The 22,656-nt window shown below is 44.2% G+C and overlaps 1 long non-coding RNA gene across 1 annotated transcript in view; it reads left to right on the top strand.

Moving 5' to 3' along the window:
• The window catches only part of LOC138569038 (uncharacterized), a 137,377-nt gene extending 121,151 nt beyond the window's left edge, over positions 1-16,226 (top strand). The window contains exon 3 of the long non-coding RNA XR_011303071.1: positions 15,856-16,226. This is a non-coding gene — a long non-coding RNA (uncharacterized lncRNA). The remainder of the gene's footprint in view (positions 1-15,855) is intronic.
• The last annotated feature ends 6,430 nt before the right edge of the window (positions 16,227-22,656 follow it).

Raw genomic sequence — 22,656 nt, 5'->3', positions numbered from 1 at the left:
TCACACTGAAAAGGTACTGCTAGAATGTGCACAAGCTTCCAGAGCAGTGAAGGCAAGAAGCACACACTGGCAATTTACTGCTAGAAGATGCACACGCTGCCAGAGCAGTGAAGAAGGCAAGACGCACATACTGACAATAAACTGCTAGAAGATCTCAATCTCCCAGAACAGTGTGGCTAGGAAGGTCAGGCTGACAACTCACAGCTAGAAGATGCATGGACTACCAGAGCATGGTGGGCAGGAAGCGTACAATTCGCCATTAGAAGATGCACAAGTTACCAGAGTAGGGTAGGCAGGAAGCTCACATTGACAATTCACAGCAAGATGATGCAGGAACTACCAGAGCAGGGTGGGCAGGAAGCTCACACTGACAATTCACCATTAGACAATGCACAAGTTACCAGAGTAGGGTAGGTGGGAAGCTCACACTGACAATTCACAGCTAAATGGTGCATGAACTACCAGAGCATGGTGGGCAGGAAGCTCAAAATGACAATTCACCATTAGACAATGCACAAGTTACCAGAGCAAGGTACTCAGGAAGCTCACACTGACAATTTACAGCCAGATGGTACATGAACTACCAGAGCACAGTGGACAGGAAGCTCACACTGACAATTCACAGCTAGATGATGCATAAACTACCAGAGCAGAGTGGGCAGGAAGCTCACACCGACAATTCGCTGTTAGAAGATGCACATGTTTCCAGAGATGGGTTGGCAGGAAGCTCACACTGACAATTCACAGTTAGATGATACACAAGATACTAGAGCAGGGCAGGCAGGAAGCTCACACTGACAATTCACAGTTAGATGATACCAAGATACCAGAACAGCGTGGGCAGGAAGCTCACATTTACAGGGCACTCCTGCGGTAGCCCACGAAGACAGGACACTGGTGGGTGGAAGGAAGTGCTGGGTGCCATAGCAGTGCAATGAAGGGATTACAGTGATAGGCCACGACTGGGAAAAACTCATAATGGCTGAGCACTTCGGTGGTAAACTGGGGTGTGGCAAACAAGAGAAGTGCTGTACTAAGCACTGTAGTTTTTTGCACTTCACTTATTTTACCCCGCTTTGAGGTATGCTTGTTGCCTGGCAATATGGGCGTCGTTGTTTACTTTCAGGGAGCGGTTGAGCAGATGGTGGGCGGCTCTTCCATTTGTCAAGTCCTCTGGACATTCGTCCCAATCATATTTCCAGGTGATTCACTCACTTTTAAGATGAAGGAGTTGGGCTCAGGGAATACGGGCTGCTTATTCGGTCGTTTCCATCATTCTCCCTGCTTTAAAACTCTTTGGCCTATGTCCCTGGGGTATCATTCTTCTGCACTGCCACAGAGGGAGGGGGAAAGGACATAAGAGGGAAGCAAAGATCCCCATACAAGGTACATATAGAAATACTGGGCTGGATGGGGTGGGGGCAGAGGGGCTGGCTGAAACATTACAATCAGTACTGAAAATAACAGTGATCTCACCACACCCCCATTCATCCAGTAAATCAGCATCCTTTATATTAGTATTTCATCTGAGAACATTCAAACATGAGGACAATTCCCAGCAGTCTGTGATTATTCTGTGATTATTAAATGTGAATACTGCAAATATCCTAAATCACACTGGGCCTCATTACACGTTAGGCGGTAAGGGTTTACCGGAACCGGTAAGGGCACCGGTACCGGTAAACCCTTACTGCCTTACTACGAGTTCCCTTTGCGGGACCCGACCTTAAGGCTGGTTTTTCCAGCCGTTAAAGTAGGGTGCCGCAAAGGGACCTTGGTGCTAATTACGGTACCGTAATTAGCTCCTTCCCCATTCCCATTATGCCCTATGGGGGCAAAAATGGGAATGGGGAAGTGCCTTGGTGAATGGGGAATTACCGCCCCCGCTCACCTTGGAGTAGGGCGGTAATACCGCCATCCACCAAGGCGGACACGGTAAAATACCGGCGGCAACCATGGCGCTAATAGCGCCATGGTTACTGCCGTCCGTGTAATGAGGCCCACTGTACAGTGTCCTTGCTGTGGGTACACAAGTGTACCGTAATCTTTAACAGAGGGATGCAGTAGTCAGTCGACATGATGATGAAGGCATGCCCTAATATCTTATTTTCACTCCCACGTCAGCGCAGGGGAACGTCTGGAAGCGTCGATGGGGCAACTGACAGCTCCTCCTGGTGCTTCTTTCTTTCAGATCAAGAGGGGACCATAAAATAACTTCAAAACAAAGGATGTGAGTGACCCACCTCGTCCACCCTAAACCAGATCCATACAACCCGTGGGGGCCCCCCACACTGAAAGAGAGCACATCTCGTCATTTGCTCCATTTGGTAGGGCAAACCCGTCTACCAGTACTACTCAAGCTGCTGTCAGTGTTTCGAAACCTGGTGGGAGCACCCCTTCCTATTAGTGTTTCCCGCAATGCAGAAAGCGACCCCTGCTCATAATTGTGCGACCCTGCTAAGAGGTTGCCCGCCAGAAAATGCCTCCAATGCATACTTGGCAGAGCACACTTAACTGGCAGTGCTTCATGCCTCAGGGAGATGTTAACCTGCTTCTCCTGTGTGTGCTCCCTGCAGTAACCAACATGGAAGGCACAATTACAGCTCTCACTTCTAAGGACAAGGAAAAGAAAGTGTGTTATAAAAATTGACAGCATCAATGTTCGTTCCATTGGACAAAGATCAGGAACCCCAAGGGGCTGGAAATTTCACTTAGGAAAGACAGGAAGACCCAAAGTATATTCATGTACCCTGAGGAGGGCAAAGTGATACCAGGAGCCAAGAGGAACAGTGCTACTTGGGGTAGGATTTAGAGAAGCCAACCTCGGGCAACAAAGTTGTCCTCACCAAAGTTTAACTTAAGCTCTCTCTGAAGGAAGCAAAGCTAATCAGACTGAACTAAGGAGGGAAGGAGTCCCCATGGACCAGTTTCATGACAGAGCAGAGGCCGTTATGGATGACTGGACGGATGCATGTCTTGCATTGACCTGAATGGGGCTGGTGGAACCTCTGCAGCTTGGCGGTTGGACTTTAGGATCCTTGAAGGCTCCTCTTCTGGTGAAGGTCAACACAGAAGGGATCAGGAATCTCAGAAGATTAATGAGGAGGATGCCCATGAATATTCCAGCCTCTAGGTTGGATAGAAGTCCTTGCAGTGTAGCAAAGCTCATTCTGGGTGGTGTAGACAACTTGCAAGCCTGCAAACTCCCTTAACCCAGGGATTAGCAATGCAGCTCAAGCAGGACAACTGACTGGTTATGACCACCAGCCAGAGGGTGGTGCCTTGCAAAGGTCTCCCATGTCGAGTAGAAGGTCAAGATCTGATAGACTGCAGGGCTGGTTGAGCCAATGCTGGTTCCTTCAGCAATCCTCTGGCATCCCTCGGCCATCTTCTCTTTTGGTTCTTTTCAGGTACCAGTGGTCGACTTACTTTCTGAGTGCAGTTCCCCTTCTTGTATCAGAAACCAGGCTGCGGGTTAGCCCAGCTGTCCAATGAACAGCTTTCCAGCATTCATACTTGAGGGCGACTGTCCACTAGTGGACAGCTGCCTCGCACAATCTGTGCAGCGACAGCCATACATCTGGAGTAGCATGGAGTTGGGCTAGGCATTCCTCTTCAGCAGTGCCTGCCAGCTGACACACACTATCATCTTTCCCTGGTTTTCTGAGCAGAGCCTGTAAAAGTGCATGAAAGGAAAGAAACCATAGCCACCTGAAAAGACAGAAAGCCAGCCAACAAAGGCCATGCCTCCCTGGACAGGGCTTGAAACATGTTGAGTAGCCATCCTCAGTATATTGTTACTGTCATTGATAATTTTGTTAAGACGGACGAGGAAAGACCTAAATTACCCAGAGGACTCAAGAGTCATTCCAAACAGGACTCACAATTGGTTAAATACTACAAATTTGTCATTGCTAACATCATAACATAATCTTATTTACAAAAAGCTGCGTGGAACGGGAATATATTAGTGGTGGTGACTACCTGTAGACTCTATAAGTGTAAGGCATTTCATTGGGTTACAAAATCTGATGGCTCCACTTGGGACCACCTCTAAATTGATAAGGGTAAAAATACATCATCCCTACACCAAGTGATTGGTTAGCAATCTATTTCATGGGTGGCATACCATTGAGGATTTTGATTGGTTGGTTTCTTATTCGTCAACCGTGGGCACTTGACAGGTAGTCAAGACATGAGTCAGACCAGAGTTAGGGGAGAGAGGCCCATGGACTGTTCATTGTTCCTTAGAGAAGTTACCATCCTCCATTCCTACACCATGAGCCAGGGCCATCTCTTTGTACTTGGCCTTGTGCAGTGTCTCGTGCCTGTGTGTATGTGTGGGGAGTATGGCAGGTTTCCAATCTGTGTTTGCTTCTAATGAAAGACAGTCTTCTTCAGCTATGGGTCACATGCTCAGGGACGGGGTATGAAATAGAATGAATTGCTATTTATTGGGATTTAACCTAAAATTAATGTGTGTGCTGTGTTTTCTTTTGACAACGGGGAAACTCCTGAGTTATCCTTCCTGAAGACCTTTGGCTTACTGTGTCTTTGCACCTGGCTAACAAAGACTGGTTGTGCTCTTATTTAATCTGAGAATATATGGCTTGCGTCTTGGGGATCTTTATTGCTTGCTTTCCCTCTGCCGTTCCTATCCTCCCTTATTTATGGTAACATACCATGCAAAAGACATGAAGAACACTAAGATGTTAGTATTCTTCATGTCTTTTGGATGGTATGTTAATATTCGTCATGTATACATGAATATTTTACCTAGAGTCTGTGTTTCTTCATGTTGAGTGCACACTTGCTTTTTGTGTAATGCATGCATATGTAATGTTGCAACAGTAGTTTGACTGCTTTTGCCATCTTCAGCCTAAATGATCTCTATGTTTTGTGGTACCTGCCTGCGATAAGGGAAGTATGGTTGCCTCAGTGAGTAATGTGTATCGCCTGTGCGGTATTGGTCCAGGGGAGGGGCAGAAGCCATGGATGACATGTCCATCTGCCTTTCAACATTTTGTAAAGCGCTCAGACCTGAGGGCAAGAGAGCACTATTTGGGAAAATAGCACCGGGTGTAGCCACATAGTTATTCTAATAGATATTGGCAAAAGAGATCAGTTTTAAGAACTTTCCTGAATTTGCGCGTGTGGAATTCTGTTCTAAGAGAAACAGCCAATATGTTCCATTGGCCTTGAGCCGTTTGACAGAGCAACTTCTTCCACAGGCTAAATTTAATTTAAATCGGGGGTAATGAGTAGCATTAAGAAGAGGCATGACCTGGTCAAGTGGAAGAATCTTGAATCAGTGTACTCAACAGATATCTTGAGGCCTTATCTTAGATGCATTTATCAACCAAGGTAATCTTTTTAAATGATATCCTGGCTCAAACAGGCAGCCAGTGCAGCTGTTGCAAGGCTGGGGACAAATGGGTATGAAAAGGAATGGTCAACGTAATTGTGGCAGTTTGTTTTGAAGAATTTTAAGTTTATGACAAGTTGATTTGGAAAGACCAGCATAGAGTGAATTGGTTTAGTCCAGCATAGAGGAGATAATGGAGTGAGCGATCACTGCCAGATGATCATGCAGAAGAAAGGGACGAATGCTCCTGAATAAATACAAATAATAATAGGTAGAAATGACAAGCTGATTCATTTGATGCATAAAGTCTAATGGAGAGTCTAAACAAATACTTAAAGACAACCTTTTTAAGAATAAATAGGGAGCAAGAGACACAGCTGAAGGAACAAGGGTGATGGGGTAAGAACTGGAGTGATGAGCGAGGATAGCCAGGAGAAGTTCAGTCTTTGTGGTGTTAAGACTAAGGGCCTCATTACACGGTAGGCGGTAACCATGGCGCTATTAGCGCCATGGTTGCCGCCTGTATTTTACCGTGTCTGCCTTGGTGGATGGCGGAATTACCGCCCTACTCTAAGGTGAGCGGGGGCGGTAATTCCCCATTCACCAAGGCCCTTCCCCATTCCCATTTTTGCCCTCATAGGGCATAATGGGAATGAGGAAGGCGCTAATTACGGTACCGCAAATTGCGGTACTGTTATTAGCATCAAGGTCCCTTTGCGGCACCCTACTTTAACGGCTGGTAAAACCAGCCGTTAAAGTCGGGTCACGCAAAGGGAACTCGTAGTAAGGCGGTAAGGGTTAACGGTCACCGGTAGCATTACCGGTGACCGTTTACCCTTACCGCCTTCTGTGTAATGAGGCCCTAAACCAGTTGTCACTCATCCAGGTCTTTACCTGGTCCAGCATGTTGGTCACTGTGTTAGTGCCATCAGAAAAGCTGGCAGTTAGTTTAAAGAACAACTAGATGTCGTCTGCACAACAGTAAAATCCAACAGCAAGGACCCCAAGTAGATCATGGAGCGACTTACCATAGATATTAAAAAGCAAGCAAGGGAGAAAGGACTGACCCTTGAGAAACACCATACTTGTTATCCATAAAACCGGTGGCAACATCATCAAAGCTAAAAATATCGATGACAGCCTATAAAAGAAGTAAACTAGCAGAGGGCTGATTTCGACACCCTGGACACAGACATAAATCTCAAAAGTAGAACGCTGTGGTCTAGATTGTCGAAGGCTGCGGACAAATGAAGCATAATTAGTAGGGATATTCCATTCTTACTCATGCTCCAAAGGAGGTATTTACGTCCATAAGGGCCATTTATGTGCCGTGTAAGGGACGAAAGCCTGACTGACGAGGCCCCAGGCAGTTACAGTGATTGACAAAGTCTTGACATTCAGAATCCACTACCGTCTCCAAAATGTTCACAAGAATGGAACATTTGTCAATACAATGGTAGTTCTTGGGTATATGTGGGTGCAGAGTAGATATTTTTAGCAGTGGTGTAATCTATGAAAAGGAATATTGATTGATTGATAGATTATTTGTATAACTATAGACATTGTGTTTCAAAGCGCTTCAAGGCAAGGGAGAGAGCAAGGGAAAATACAATGACATTCTTACAACGCCTTGAGCCATTAAGAATGTGAAATTACCTACAGTACTATGCCTGACAACATTTCAGAGCTATGACAAAGATAACGATGGGAGGAGGGGTGTAGGAGATGAGAACAGACAAGCGACTATCATACTAGGCCTGACATTTCTTTTAGAGCCGGAGATTGACAAAAGGTGCAGGGCAGGGGGAGGAGGGAGGAGGAGAGGAACTAAACAAACGACTATTGCACTAGGCCTGACAACATTTCAGGTAGTGCTGGAGGGGAAGGGGGAGGAAAAAACAAAGAGGGAGGGGGAGTAAAATAAACAAGCTACTATCGTACTAGGTCAGATGACAATTTGGATAGAGTAAGTGCAAAGAAAGGGGAGGGGGGAGAAGGGAGAGGGAAAATATAGGGAGAGGAAGAGAAGACTGAGAAAACGGTGAGTGTGGGAAAGAAGAAGAGGCAAGCAGGGTGATGGGGGAGCAAAGTACAGCAGGCAGGAATAGAGGCAGGCAAACCGACATCACAAGCATACAGCAGGGCGGAGCATAATCCAATGGGCAGGCAAACAAACATCACAAGCATACAGCAGGGGGGGGCTGCGCAAATGGCACAGCATGTTTGCATAACACAGCCAGATTTGAAAATAAGCTAAATGCATAAAACACAGCCAGATGTGGAATCAAGCTAAATGTATAAAACACAGCCAAATTTGAAACAGCAACCAGAATCAGATGCTAGCAGTGGGGGCAAAAACGCAATGCAATCAGGAGTGCAAACATGGGAGACAAGAAGAGAAAGAAACAAAGTCAAAAGAGAGTAGAAGCATGTCCAGGAGGAAGGAACTAACCCGTAGTTATGGAGGTTTGAATGTTATGGATGTCCGGATTGCTCAGAAAAGTGAGGTAGCAGCATCATGGAAGTTCAAATGCAGGAGTGACAAGAAAACACCTCAAGCAGCAGAGAGGGGCCTTCGTTGTGGGCCATCGTTGTTTGGGCCGCCAGCTCCCGCTTCCCGGTTGCGTTGAAAGGCCTTTATGACCAATGGCAGCCAATGGGATCAGGGAGTGAGGGATGACCAGGCAGGACACTCGATGGCAGAGTGTGCAACCATCTTGAAGGGCACACAAAATGAGGCACCATCCAGAACATGGCAAAATGAAAAGTGAAAAACCCTGGATTGGGTTCTGCGCCGGTAGAGTAAAGATGAGTTTACAGTCCCCCGAATGCGGCCAGCATAAGAACGTTATTGCATGAAAGTGAAAAAATATCAGCATGACGTACGCATCAATTCCTGGGTTTACCCCAGGTGCGGTGATGTTGTCGGCGCTTTGCTTCAGCAGATGAGGGCTGCGCAGAGTAGGAGGCATGCTCGGTGCAGGCAGCAAATAGAAACAGAATACAAGGAGGTGTTAATAGAATTCATCAAAAAAAGAAGGATGCACTCAATGGAGTCTTGGATCAGAAAAACCATGCCACAGTTACCCAGACAAAGAGTCAGGCACTTAGACAGAAGTAAGGGGCGACTAAGATCATAGGAAACTGGAGAAAAATGAAAATCCAGAATGGCTGTGGAACTGTCAGAACTCGAGGTAGCAAGAAATGTAGTATTGGCTAAATTATCAATATGTTATGGTATTTGATTAATTTTGGAATCCATGGAGCATAACATTTCCTGGAGCCACTTAACAAAGACAGGTTGAGGTGATTTGAGGAGTGGCTATTTTCAAAAAGTCATGAGGTATGAAAACTATATTTTTTTTAATTAACCAACAAATGAGTTTTTGTGGAAAAATAAAACATCTTTGCCTGTATCATTTGTGATTTGTACTCCGTTCTCATAGCAGTAACGGCTTTATTATTTGTAGTGGGCTTGTTTTACTTCCACCCAGGCAAAACTTCCTTACAAGAGAGCAAATTATTTTACGCAGATCTGGGAAATAAGTATTACGCCTGTCCACACCAATTAAAGAGTATCCAGGGGGCGTGATAAAACGCATCACTAAATCAGGTCTCCATCAGGAAAAGCATATCGCAGATGGAGTCCATATTAATGTCAAACAAAATGCATCCATGAGAAATGACTGATAGAGCATTAATTAGAATGTAATTGAGGAGATCACCCTGTGGAGCAGAATAGTTTAGGACAAATACAGAGACTTTCATTGGTGAGGGAGGATTTCATTGGTGATAAAGCCGAATGTGGAACTAAGGATAGCATTTGCTACAATGTTATCAAAGGTACACAGAGGAATTACAAATGGGGCTACTTTAAGCGTTTTCAATTCATCTGCTGAGTAAACAATGGTAGGCATTAGGACAGCAGAAAACTGAAGCTCAGTCTACGTAAAGGTAACATATAGTAACAGCAAGAACACACGCGATTTAATTAGGAACAAGAGATTGGGTCGGCTCTTAGGGTGGAAAAAAGAGAGAGAACACAGGCAGGAGCCCGCTGCCGGACTGCCTTCCCTCAAGAACCAAAAGGCCTAACAGGCTTTGCGTCAGAGCTCCGCGCTGACACGTTTCCTATGAGCCCTGCCCGTATGATGTAGAAAGACTGCGCCAATTTAGGAGGATAGGAATTGTAGTGAAAAAAGCGACGTGTGTAAAATAGAACATTAAGGCAATAGAATCTGATGGTCAAGAATAACAAATCAATCAGTGTTAAAATAACAATATAAAACAATGATTTTCTAAAAAAAACATATTTAAAATATCAATATTAAAATAGCTAGTATGCAAGCAAATCACAGCAACATTAAGTGTAACAACGTGGCAACAAACGTCTGAAAAAAGACCAGACAAGGAACATTTCCTGATGCTGTTGGATTTTGTTGAAATTAAATATTGAAAAATCCTTACTTGGCTTTGCCTAGAGGTACTTGATGCACACTGTAGTGACTAGTTCTTTCACGGTACTGAACTCAGGTGGGACACTACCAGACACACAGCTCGTCTCTTCGTATGCTTGCGCAATATGGTTGAGGTGACATGTATGAGCTGGAACATATACGCCCTCAGTAACCACATAAACATGCATGAACTGATTGGGCACATTGATCAACATGGGGTAAAACGTATTTCTCTATAAGAAACTCGTGCGTTAGATAATCTGAATGAAGGGTTTGCTGGAAGTTGGGGAATGCATAATATTACTCACCCTATTCTTCCCAAACTAGAGGTGTATTGACTATCATTCACAAATCCCTGATGTTCCCCGATAAGAAACCTCAAGTGGACCCAAAGGGGTGACAGGTTATTATATTTGATAGATTGGCAAGTAGGGAAATATTATTGGTAAATACATACGGTCTGAATACTGATCACCCGCAGTTTTATTCCAATGTAATTAAAATATGTGAGGCTTACCCAATGGTTCCTATACTGGAGGGATGGCACTTCAATTCTATTTTGGACGTGAGGGTGGATCAATCTGGAACAAAGCTTGGAGTGTTATCCTTAGCAGCCCGCATGATTCTGCAAGGGTGCCAAAGGCTAGAACCTTTAAATGTGTGGCGTACATTGCATCCCAACGCTCACAACTACATCTTTTACTCCTCGTCCTCAGTCCATGACTCTTTCTCGAGGATTGATCTATGGATGGTCGCTGCTAAACTCATGGCAGGCATTGCGTCATCCCATATACTGCCCAGGACCTACTCTGACCACTCACCAGTTCTTCTAATGCTGCACTTTGAGAATTCCACAGCCATGTTTCAGCACTGGAAGTTTAAGCTCGAAGTGCTTCAAGACTTTGTTTTTTGGCCAGTATCCGTGATAATAGAAAGCTGTTTTTTTTTTACATCAATACAGGCAAAGTCGACACAAAGGGATTGCCCTGGCTACCGAACTTGTGGTCTAAATGTCATCTGCAAGGATATACAAAAATGCAAAGACGATTTGCATAGACTGGAACTCGATCAATCTGCAAATCACTGCACTACAACATATGATCAGGTCAAAGAGGCAGTGGTAGATTTTGTTGTAATGCTGACAGGGCATTACAGTTTTGTGAGACCCCCGCGTGGGCCAGGCGATATGGGGAAGGAGATAGACCTGACAGGAAACTAGCTTCGTTCGAATACACATAGGTGTGCAGGGGACGGGAGTTCCCATTGACTATGGGTACTCTATTGTTTTCATTATTATAGTGGCTATTGGATGCCAGAGTCATTGTTTTCTCCCCTGCACCCTTAACATTTATTACATTACAGAGAGCCTTAGGAACTCTACATTATTAAGCATCATAACGAACATTGAATTATCCAGGGTGTGCTTTCTCTCATATCTTTGTTTTGGAAACTAGCTTGACCAGTACAATTGGACAGGGGGCATAATTGCATCCCTGTCATTAAGAACAAAGAGGGGCATTTAGTCCACACAGGGAAGGAAAGAAATTAAGTTTTTAGTGAGCTTTACTTAGATCTCTGCTCATGAAAGGACACATGCACTATTCAGAGTACAGAGGAGTTGCTTAGTGGACTCCCATTAACGCAGCTATCCTGGAGTACTAGTGAAAAGTTGGAGTCCCCCATTACGATTGAAGAGATACACCGGGCAATTGATGACTTGCCGTCTGGAAAAGCACCTAGGTCTGATGGACTCAATTTTGAATTCTACAAACATTATAAATCTACTGTGGGTCCTGAACTCCTAGTGGTGGGGGAGGAAACCTTGAATATGCAAATACTTCCAGCACCCATTTGAGAGGCCACTATTACCGTCCTCTTGAAAATGGTTAGACCTGCTGATGACTGTGGGTCATACAGACCACTGTCTCTGATCAATACCCACAATATACTGGCTAACAGGCTGATGCTGGAGATGGGACACTTTATTCATCCCGACCAATCCGGCTTCATACCTGGTTGTTCAACTTTTTAAAATATTGGCACAGGTGGACTTGAAAGCACTGCCGTGCCTGCGACCTTAGACATGTAGCAAGCCTTTGACTCTGTGTGTGTCCTGGCAATATCTGTATACTGTGCTTGCCCAATGTGGGTTCGGGCCTAAGTACATCTCATTTGTCCGACTATTATACTCCTCCCCAATTGCTTGTGTTTGTACTGATGGAGTAATGCCTGACCCATTCACTATTGAAATAGGTACGAGACAGGGTTGCCCATTCTCCCCTCTACTATTTGCAGTCATTATTGAACCTCTTTCTGACCTTATAAGGCACAAGCACTCCCATAAGGGTATCTGAATAGCGGGTTCACCGGATGTCATATCTTTGTACGATGACAACGTTATCCTTTTTATTAGAAACCCCTGAGATAACTTGAACATATAATGCAAGACGTGGCAAGATTTTGGGGATTTTTCAGGTCTGTCTATTAATCGTAGTAAATTGGAACTTTTCCCTTTAACTTCACTGACCCTGGAGCCGCCTAACATGCTAGATCTTGCCTGGTCTCCTGCAGTATCACGTACTTGGGCATTGTCATCTCCAGGGAAGCAGATACTTTATATATGGACAACTTGAGCACACCTGCGTACTAAGCTCCTTAACTGGGCTCAGCTCCCCGTCTCTACGCAGGATGAAATAGAGTTGCTAAAAATGGTGGAACTCCCACATCTATTGTACCTTTTTATAAATGTAGCCTTAGATGTATAGATCCAGAAGTATATGTAGCACTCAGGGGCAGTGCACCTCAAATGGGACAATCTTGTCAAAACTGTGTGAAAAAGGTGGATTAACGGCTCCAGACTTTCAACTGTGCTGGATAGTAGCACAGGTCCAATATGCAGAGCACTGGTACCTAGATGATCCCTCATACCCACACCTGAGAATCGAGAAACATGTGGCCGAGAATAACGACATTAGATCCTTACTGTTAAGCTGTCCTGACGAATGTCCGTTCGATTCAGTCAAGACTACTCTATGGGCCGACATACTGTAATGGTATTCAACACACACTCACTCAGGGCACGGACACTGACAGGTTGACTCGCTCACTCACTAATGGAGAGAAATAAAAATTGATAACAGGAAGGAGAAGGAATAGATTGCTATCCTGTTTGGATGCATTTTGGATTATTACCAGCACATGAAAGTGAGACATAATAAGAGTTAAAATCTCAGGTTTCTCAAGTGGAAGAAATAGCACACAGGCTGTGGAGGAAAGCTGATCCCATCTTGTTGACTGATGTCCACCTGTTCCTAGAGGGGGAGAATTGAACCAGTCCTTAAAAGGGTGCCCATCTGTCTGTGGTAAAGCCAACAGAAATACATATGTCAGAGTGATTTAAAGGGTATACAATCCTGAGGGGAGTGATACTATAAAGGGAAATAGATTACATTCTTGCCCTGTGATTTGTCAGTACTAAGGGGTGGGAATACATACATTGATTGTGCATCCCAAGAGGTTAGGGAACATTGAAGAAGACTATGTGCTTCTGAAAAAATAACTGTTTTTATAGACTAGGTCCATGGTGTGCCTACTGTGAGATCCCCTCACTCGTTCTCTGTGTAATGACGTATAGAATGGAATAATAATCAGGGAGTTAAATGGACATCTCACTGTGTGCATAAGTAGAAAAATAATCTAATTGAAGTAGATCCTGGGTACATCCTCAAGCAGAATTCTGTTGTTAAAGCTAAGTTGTTCCAGACAAAAGGGAAAGGGTGTTTCCTAGCTACCCAACTTCACTGTTTAATGTGTGCATTGAAAGTGACAGAGGTACATGTTTACATGGTAATTAAATAGAAACATCACTGAAAGGAATCTAGCCTGCAAACATTTTGAACTTATATTTTCTACAAGCCATTTACATGCAGGAAAGTCCAGTATTTTGTTGCAATTGAGTTTTTAAAATGCTGTTGAAATTCTGACATGTGTATTGAGTAAGGGGGTTGAATTTGGAATAAAGGGGAAGTAGAGAGAATTGGATAGGCAGAGATACTTTAAACTAATTTGTTTTTCATCATAGGTGAAAGATTCTTCCTGCACTATCATGCACTTAATCTATCGTGCATGCACACTGAGGGTGAATTAAATGTATACCTATGGCGATGAGTGTGTTACAAAAGTGTCTATTTCTATAACTGTAGCATGGAAAACTGAGGTGGATAGTGTGTTGATTAGTTTTCATTATTACATTAGCATGCATAGGTGTAAGATATGTTTATCTTTAAATTGATTCAATTATTTCTATTTGGTTAATAAATGTACCTTCTTTGCAATCTTGTGTGTTTAATGTCCCGAAAGATGAGGGAGTCAGTGAGGAATCAATGTTGTTAAATTGGGGGTCCCAGATTCATAAAAACTACTTTTTTAAATAAAAGACAAATGTGGGTGCATGGTTTGGGGTGGGTGGAAAGTTTCCCTGAATTAGATTCCACCCGATTAAAACATCCTACAGTATGCAAGAAAATCACTGCAATATTAAGGGTAACAACCAGTGGAAAAGGGTGTGGCATTTAAGGAACGCATCCACCACCTGAAATTGTGGAGGTATGTAGTATGGCAGATTGTGAGGACGGGGAGTGAGAAGGGCTCAGGACTGTGGTACCACGGAGAAAGAAGTGGTCAGGTTGGCCAGGAAAATGGTCTCTATGCCTAGAAAGGGAAGTTGGTGATTGGGAAATGGAGGAACTGAAGGAGAATGAGGCAATACTGAGGGATCAGGGATGCACTGTGCTCAGGGGTACCAGTGGGACGGAAAGTGGTGATGCATTTAATGTTTTGTGGCTCTTCTGAGGATGAGGGTGAACTATTTGGTTTCAGGACTGGGAAATGGAGTCCGATTGTGGGGCAATGTGGTAGAAAAGGGGGCATGGGTCAGCGAGAGAGGACAGACTGGTGATGGTTCGCAATGGTCTCCAGAGCAGCCGTCAATGATGAATGGAAAACTTCAACATGGTGAGATCCTAGGTATCAGCAACAAGGCTGTAGAAAACGCTCCATGGGAACAAGAATGTGAGGGAAAAGGAAGCAGTAAACCATGGGTGGGTGAGAGTGTGCCACCACAGTGTCTAGTGCTCCTAAAGTAAATGGGCCCAAGGCAGCAGGTAAGGATGGGTACTGGGACAGGTGTGAAGCTAGTGGGGAATAGGGTGAGAGTGATGGGAATGGACAGAGCATAAAGAAGGGCAAGGGAACAGAGCTGACAGAAAGGAAAAAGGGAATGGGAAAGCAAAAGGCTTGGTGACAATCTTGGGATAAAATAAAGAAAGAGGATGGCCAGTGAGGGTTTCAAAGGTGGTAATGGGAGAAGTGGAGGCAGAATGGGAGGACTGGGGATTTGGACCAAAGAAGGGGGCAGTGTCATCGGGGTGTGGCAGGTCATCAGACAAGACTCCTGACCACTGGTGTAACACAAAATGGGGGGGCTGCAAGCCCTGCTGAGGCCCCCCACAATGGGCAGCAATGGGACCCCTGCACTGTGGGGGGTACGTGGGCCCCTGTTATGCCAGTGCCCCTGACAGGCATGGGGTGTTCGTGGAGAAGCAAACGGGTGACAGTGAGGTAATGGTTAGAGGGCCAGGAAATCCTGACTCGGCCCCGCAGGAACAAAAGGGTTATGGGAAGGAGGTGGTGCCCCAGAAAACTGTCAAATTGCTAAATATTGGAAGGGTGAAACCACTGGGATCTTGAGGAAGGTGTCCAAGGGCAAGAGTTCGACATCAGTGCTTGTCAAAATATTCCAACTGTTTCATAGAGAAGTAAAGTGCAAGGATGGGTCAAAGGAGCAAGAAAGGGGGCTGGCTGGAAAGCCTAGGTCCCTTAGGCAACTGAGAAGGATGTTGGCTTTCCTCGCACATGCCAGAATATATTGCTAAATGTTTCTGGTGTGGAGCATCGTGTTGTTAAAATACAAATTGTGATAAGGTTACCTCAAGTGATTTCTTTTTCTTTTTTGCATGGTTGACATATGACAAGCCACCCTGATCTATGTTTGGGAGATGACCAGTCAGTGGTAAAGGGTGAGCTTGACTCGAAGCTTTGGCTCAAAAAGATGGCGCCAATGCTGCTGCTGGGAGGCACGAATACGGTGAGTGGATTGGTGGTGCTAGAGGTTCCATTTTAAGGGGTTTTTACCCTGACAGTGGAACACAGATGCCTTTTGATAGTGGAACTGGGGAGCGAGCTGGGTTCACAACAGAGGCACGTGCACCTGAACATCATGTCATTGCAAACCTAAATGCATGAAATGTGTACAATGACCTCCATTTGTCCATTTTGATAGGCAAGGGGCTGAACATTGGGGGTTTCCAACAACATGTGGGTGCTGGTAAAGGGCATATGCTCGAGTTAAAGAATACTGGCTGCTGGAGTGGCTGGATCGCTACCCAACTAGGGAAGCAGCAATGTGGTTGGGTGAAGTTTTAAGAAGGGTTTTTGCATTTCAAAGGGAGGCAGGTAAGTGGTTACCAGGCAATCTTGAAAATAGAAGAGGGTTTTGAGGCTGATGGTGTTTTTGTGATTGAAGTGGAATATTGTTTTTCTTGCAGAACATATTCCGGTTGTGGATAACTGCATTCTGGTGCTTTGTCTCATTTGCAGTGGCTGAGATTCCATAGGCCACAGAGGAGATGTGAGCACTGGGAATGTGAAGGTGCTGGCATTGGCAGAAGCTGTTTTGGCAGATTGCATGAGGACAGCGTACAGGAGTGGCTTTGGCCACATTTCTGAAAAATGTGGATAAATCTGAGGGCTTGAATAGGGCGGGAGGGGTAGGGAAAGGGATGATGCTGTGTGGTACATATTGTTGCTTTGAAAAGTTGGTAGGGATTGCTTTTGATAGGAAACTGTTTTGGAACTGTGGGCCCTCAGCAAGAGAGATGGGAAAGAGTGTGGTTTAAGGTTGGACCAGGGAGCGGGGGACAAGAAAGGACACGTGCGTTCTATTTTAGCAGGGACCCTGAGGGAGTTGTTGGAGCAGGCCTGTGTCGATTGTTTGTCCAGATGGGAGTGCCGTATGTTTCAGGCACTTTAGTCTGAGATACTTGTCTGGGCTTTCTGGGTTTCAGAGGTGCTGGGTAGTGTCGATTTGCCTGGCCTAAGGACTGCAGATGTGGAATGGTGTGAGGCAAGTGGACGATTGTGGGCCAGGAAGAGCAAGACTTACCAAAGGAGCAGCGGATTAGTGAGTGGTTCTTCTGGGTTAGTTGAGCCAGCAGGCAGTTTTCCAGGTGAGGACATTAAAACGCTTTTGGAGGGTGAAGAATAACGGGAAGGAGGGCAGTGTTTTTTCCATGAGGATGGGATCATGCGTACAAGCTAGGCAGGATCTAGCTTTTGCAGAAGTGCCTAGAAGCAGCTTGGTGAACTCCATCACAGTTTGGGACTTGCTCTGTCCGCATCAGGGTGTCATTTGAGGGAGCCATCCTTAGTATGAGCAGGGTGGAGTAAAGGCACATGGCAGGTCGAGGTCTGCAAGGTATCAGGAGTATGTGTGGTGGGTGGTAGGAGGTGGTACGCATCAATGAGCTGTTGTTTGTTTTAGAGCTGCAAAGGCAGAAATGGTATGCATTTGCTACCACTCCATTGTGAAATGGTTGGGAAATCAGGCTGAGAAGGGTGTGCGTGGAAGACAGCTAGGCCATCCGTACAGCGAGATGGAAGTGGCATGGGGCCATAGGAATGAGGTGGCTACAATGATTGCCAATGCTATTTGATCTGGGAAGAGAGAGCAATGGGGTGAATATGATAATTATTCCCATGGGAGAGAATAATTTGGAGTAATAGATGGGTCTGCTGGATCTAATTAAGTTGATGGATTCTTTTTCACTGTATTTATTCTGCATTTGTAAGGCACTTATACAGCAAGTCAATTATGTTTCAAAGCACCCAGAATGTATTGCTGGATTCAGAGGTCAGGTGGATCCAGCTTCTTCACAGGAGAGTGTAGAGGAGCAAAATAATCTGGCGACTGTTGAGAAGGCACACAAAGAGATCAATCGAGAGGTAGCAGGTTTCTGCAAGACGTTGGGTATAGTGCAACATGAGGTCATTATCAGCCCTCCCTGAGGTCGAGATCTATCTAATGAGCTACTGCTTGGCAGGGGCAGGGCAAAACAACCATCTGGGGGGTTTTATGCTGAGTGCTGGTGAGAAAGAGTTAATACAAGTTGTGGAATAAAATGTTAATGTTAACAACACTTTCGGGTAGGTCTGTCTTTTTTCCTTCAATGTTTGCATTGTTTTTCAATCTCATGTTCCCTCCCTGTTGCCATGTGGGTGCCTTGAAACACAACTTACTTGTTCTATAAGCGCCTAACAAATGCACAATAAATAAAACAATAAGTACATGTATTTTCTCTTGCTTTCGTATAACACTGTTAACAAATGCTTCCTCCGGATTCCAACATAAATGGCCCTCGATTGCCGCTGACTGGCCGAGTCCATGATGTAGAGTCTGGCTAGAATGTAATTCTTCGGTGGTAATCTCTACCTGGACGGTCATCTTTCTGTACAATTGGTCGCACATTCGCAGATAATGTTCACAAAACACTGGCTGGCAGCAACGCGTTAGTGCCGCGAATGCACAAATGAGAATGTTGAAAAATCTTTATTTTATTTCATTATAAAAGTTAAAAACTAGAGCCATAGCTAGTAGCTTTGACATTTTGCATGGCAGACAGGATGCTTCCTCCAGGCAAACTCACACAGCTAATGTAGTTAATAATTTGTTAAATTATATATTCATGTGTTAATGTACTAGTGATTAGTTACCACACTCGGTTCTTTTATGTGAAATCACGCAATGATGTGGGCTACTTGATTTCTACATGTTTAATTTCCAGTTTACAGTTTGAAAGTGGCCTATAGTTTCATTGAAAACCCAAATACGCCCACGTTCGCATTAGGTATTGCTAACGCACACGTGTGCCCCTGAATTTTGAATTGCTGAAATGATCAAAGACTTTACCACACACATGTTATGGAAAGCTAATGTTTAAATGTCTATGGTCCAGAGAAAGTGCCATATAAAACTCTGAATCAAACATTTACATATTGCAGCTGTGCGTGCACACATAGCACATTGTAATGGTATGCCTAGAAGTACTGTCCAATTGCACAGCAGGGATGAACAACACGTTTCGGGAGGAATTCGCAGAGGCGCTCATTAGTCTTCTGAAGCCAAACGCAGTTATTCTGGCTTTCTGTTCCCCCTTGATAACCTATGAAGGACTGCACCGCTGGTGGGTTCATCCAGTTACTTATTTGCTCATGTAGCCGTTTCACTCTGTTATAGTGCTCTATGCGCTGAAGCCGGGCCGCATACAGAATGTTTTGACAAGATCTGACTGGTCAAAAGGTAGGAGCAGTCTCATCCCCTGACATATACCCCAATCCATGAACGGAATATCTCACAAGGGTCAGTCCTGCAGCAGATACAGAAGAACCACATTAGCAAAACGCCCTTACAATAGCTATTCTGCACTGTCTGGCAAAGCAGGGGGGGTTCTGTCCAACCTTAAATCTAATCTTTCAGTGTGCAAGGCTGGTAGCAGTCAGACACTTTAGAAACCTATATTTAACTATGCATAATTGATGCCCAGATGTACGGTAACATTTCGAGTTAACTCCACTGAAACTATCAATCATTCTGGGTAACTGGAACAGGAAATCACATTGTTTTGTTTGCATTTATTTATTGAGTTGGAGCACTGTCAAAACAGCCTTTGTCAAAGAGGTTAGCAACAGAGACATCTGACAAGGAAATCAGACATAATGCACATTCAAAACGGCTGATCTAAATAATGCAGTGTACATCTCATTCTTTGCACTTATCATATGTTTAGTTAATTAGGTTAAAACAATTAATTGTCTCATGCATGATTACATCACATTTATATCTTTATTAATTTTAATACATTTGTACCAGCATACATGTTTGCAATGTATTCATTCTGACATAACCTTAACAAATTGGAATTACAATAGGCTCAAACACGATGGTCCCACGGCAATGCCAGCGGTTATGATTAATTCAAAACCAACCAACCGTCAACACTCCGTTTTGCAGATGTCACCACAATTAGGATGCATATTACCTGGCAGGAGTCATGAGTATGCTATGTCTATGGAGCCGAGGTCCACTTCATTGACAACATTGCTTGTGAGCGTGACCTAGCAGTTCGTGGGACCAAGCCCGATTTGCACATGTTTTCTCCCCTCTGTAATGACATGGCAATATGAAAAATGATGGTCTGGAGGGTTGACTAAAGCAAGGATAGCAGTTATGAATAATTCAAAACCTTCCTGCCATCAACTACCCTTGGTGGGAAGCTTATGCCCAGGTGTGGGTCGCCACCCTGTTGTACATATAGACCTAGTCCCTCCTGAGTGGGACGTGTATGTCCAGATGCCACATAGCAGTCCAGGTTGGACTGAACCTTTTGGGTGGGATCAAACTTGATTTTTCTATGCTCATTCCCCTTCAGTAATGGCCTGGCAAGCTGGAAAGAGGTTGTTTCAAGGGCTGCCCATAACAAAGACAGAGGTTATGACTAAATCACTTCCAGCCATCAACCTTCAATTTTGCAATTGAGCCATCTGAATTAATTCCAAAGTGCATGCACTTTCAATTGAAAATTATTTTACCAACCCTCAAAAAGACTGTATATGAAATGTTTTTAAATACATCCCAGACATTAATTGTATATGACATTTTTTTCACACAAGCCTATCAACCTCACAAATTAACATGAATCAAATTGGGTCCATAGTACACATATCCAAAGGTAAAAAGCACATATTTGCAACCCACTCCCCTGTATTGTTTAACACACATGTACTAAAAGATGTATGAAAAAAACGTAATTACACCCTTGGAACTTACAGGCGATTACAAACCTATAACTACGTGACTAACATATAAGAACATGTTGTACGATTGATTATAGACAGAAAAACCTACAACTAGGTATGTTCTAATGTCAACACATTTAGTTAAATACAGGCATAGCTATCTAATCTTGCAAATATGTCTCAACTCCTCTGACTCAACATTCTTTGAACCAGTCTTCACCAGTGCCACGTGGGATTTTCTCATCTATATATCAGTCTAAGAAAATCCAAATTTCGCTCTTTGGATATGACCAAATGTGGCTCTTGTGGGGTCACTGGTTTAGGTTTCCATTTGGAGTGCCCCACACCTTTCATCAAAGATTTTGAAATGTTATGTAAGGGGGCTGCACGGAGATCACTTTTTCAGTCCCTCTTTGGCTGAGACCATGCATGTGTGCTAATATGTTTTGCACTATATTCATACTTGTAGTACATTTTTGCAATGAATTCATACCACTAACAGTATATGGCTAAAAAACGCAACAGAGAAACATAAAATGAAAAAGAGTAGAACATACAATAATAAATATGTATTGTATAGTACCTTACTCAATCATTTATCTTTACGGGTAGATTTGAGTAGCAAAAAAACCCCAAAGGTAATGCAGTGGAGGCCAGAAGAACAGGAAAAGAAGCTTGAAAGCGATGGAGAATTGCTTAAGAGGGCGGACATTACCGGTCAGGTAATGGCTTGGCACTCGAGTTATGGGCCTGTGTGAAGTAAAGGCCTTCATGGAAGCCTACATACCATTACCTGACTGGTAATTCCCACCCACCAAGGGGTTTATTTATAGGCATGCTTTCCGGGGTGCTAATCGTTTTTATTTACGTTGAGAAATGGTGCGTTTGCTGTTTCTCAACTTAAAAAAAAATGAAAATACAAAAAAGCTGCTTTGGATCCAATCCGCTCTCCCTTTCATTGCGGCCATTCCCACGTAGGGGAAGGGGTGGGACTGCAGAAGTCTTATGAGCCAGAGACATATGAGGCAGCTTCAAGGATGTGGGGCCTGAGTTGGGATGATTTGGGGAATGGATGGGGTGCGGTGAAAGTGGTGATGCGATACGGAGGGGGCCTTGGGTGGAGCATAGGTTTATGCCCTGGGATGGAAGATGGTGGCCTCTCACTTCTTATGAGGCTCGGAATGTGGGCAATAGCATGATGCAAAGCCCTCCTTCTGAGCTTCCGGATTGGCTTGTAGGCCCCATGACGTTACTTCCCGGCAGCTAAAACACAATAAGAGTCAGGAGCCACAGACGTGCACTTCAGCCTCTTCATTTCCTTATAATCCTTCTGATCCCTCCCCTCACGTTACTTTTTCGTCAGTTCCTTATTAGTGCCCTCATCCTAGACCTGCCTTCTCATAATGAGGAATGCTTGGGCCGGACAGTACACAACTCATCCATTTTTCAGGTGGTAGGGTGGTGGTATGCAATCAGTGACTCTACAGATGTTTTGGACTACAGCTCCCATGATCCCTCACCATTACCTATGCAGGCTAGGACTGATGGCTATTGTCCTAATCAAAACAGCTGGAGATCTGTAGGACACAGACCCCTGCACCTGTTGGACTACAACTCCCGTCAGCCTCACTAAATATATTATTATTTTTATTCGTTTTTATTTGTATTGCTTTACTTGGTTTACAATTTTAGAAAAAGAATAAAGTTAACATTTATTTTCCAGCTTTGATAAAATGGTGAGAATACGAGATGCATAAAACCACAATGGAATGTTGCATGGAAACAAGCATCTATTGTTCTTCTTTTTTCGGGAGTATTTTGCCCATAAATGAGACGACTGCTAACACAAGTGCTGTTCTTCCTCCACTTATTAGAGCAGCCCACCAGCCTCTGTGTCAAGTGAGGGAAACTGCTGCATCATCG

The sequence above is a fragment of the Ambystoma mexicanum genome, chromosome 2q, assembly GCF_040938575.1.
Source record: "Ambystoma mexicanum isolate Mex_15411 chromosome 2q, UKY_AmexF1_1, whole genome shotgun sequence".
NCBI classification, from domain to species: Eukaryota; Metazoa; Chordata; class Amphibia; order Caudata; family Ambystomatidae; genus Ambystoma; species Ambystoma mexicanum.
This window is presented reverse-complemented; position numbering and strand designations above follow the sequence as displayed.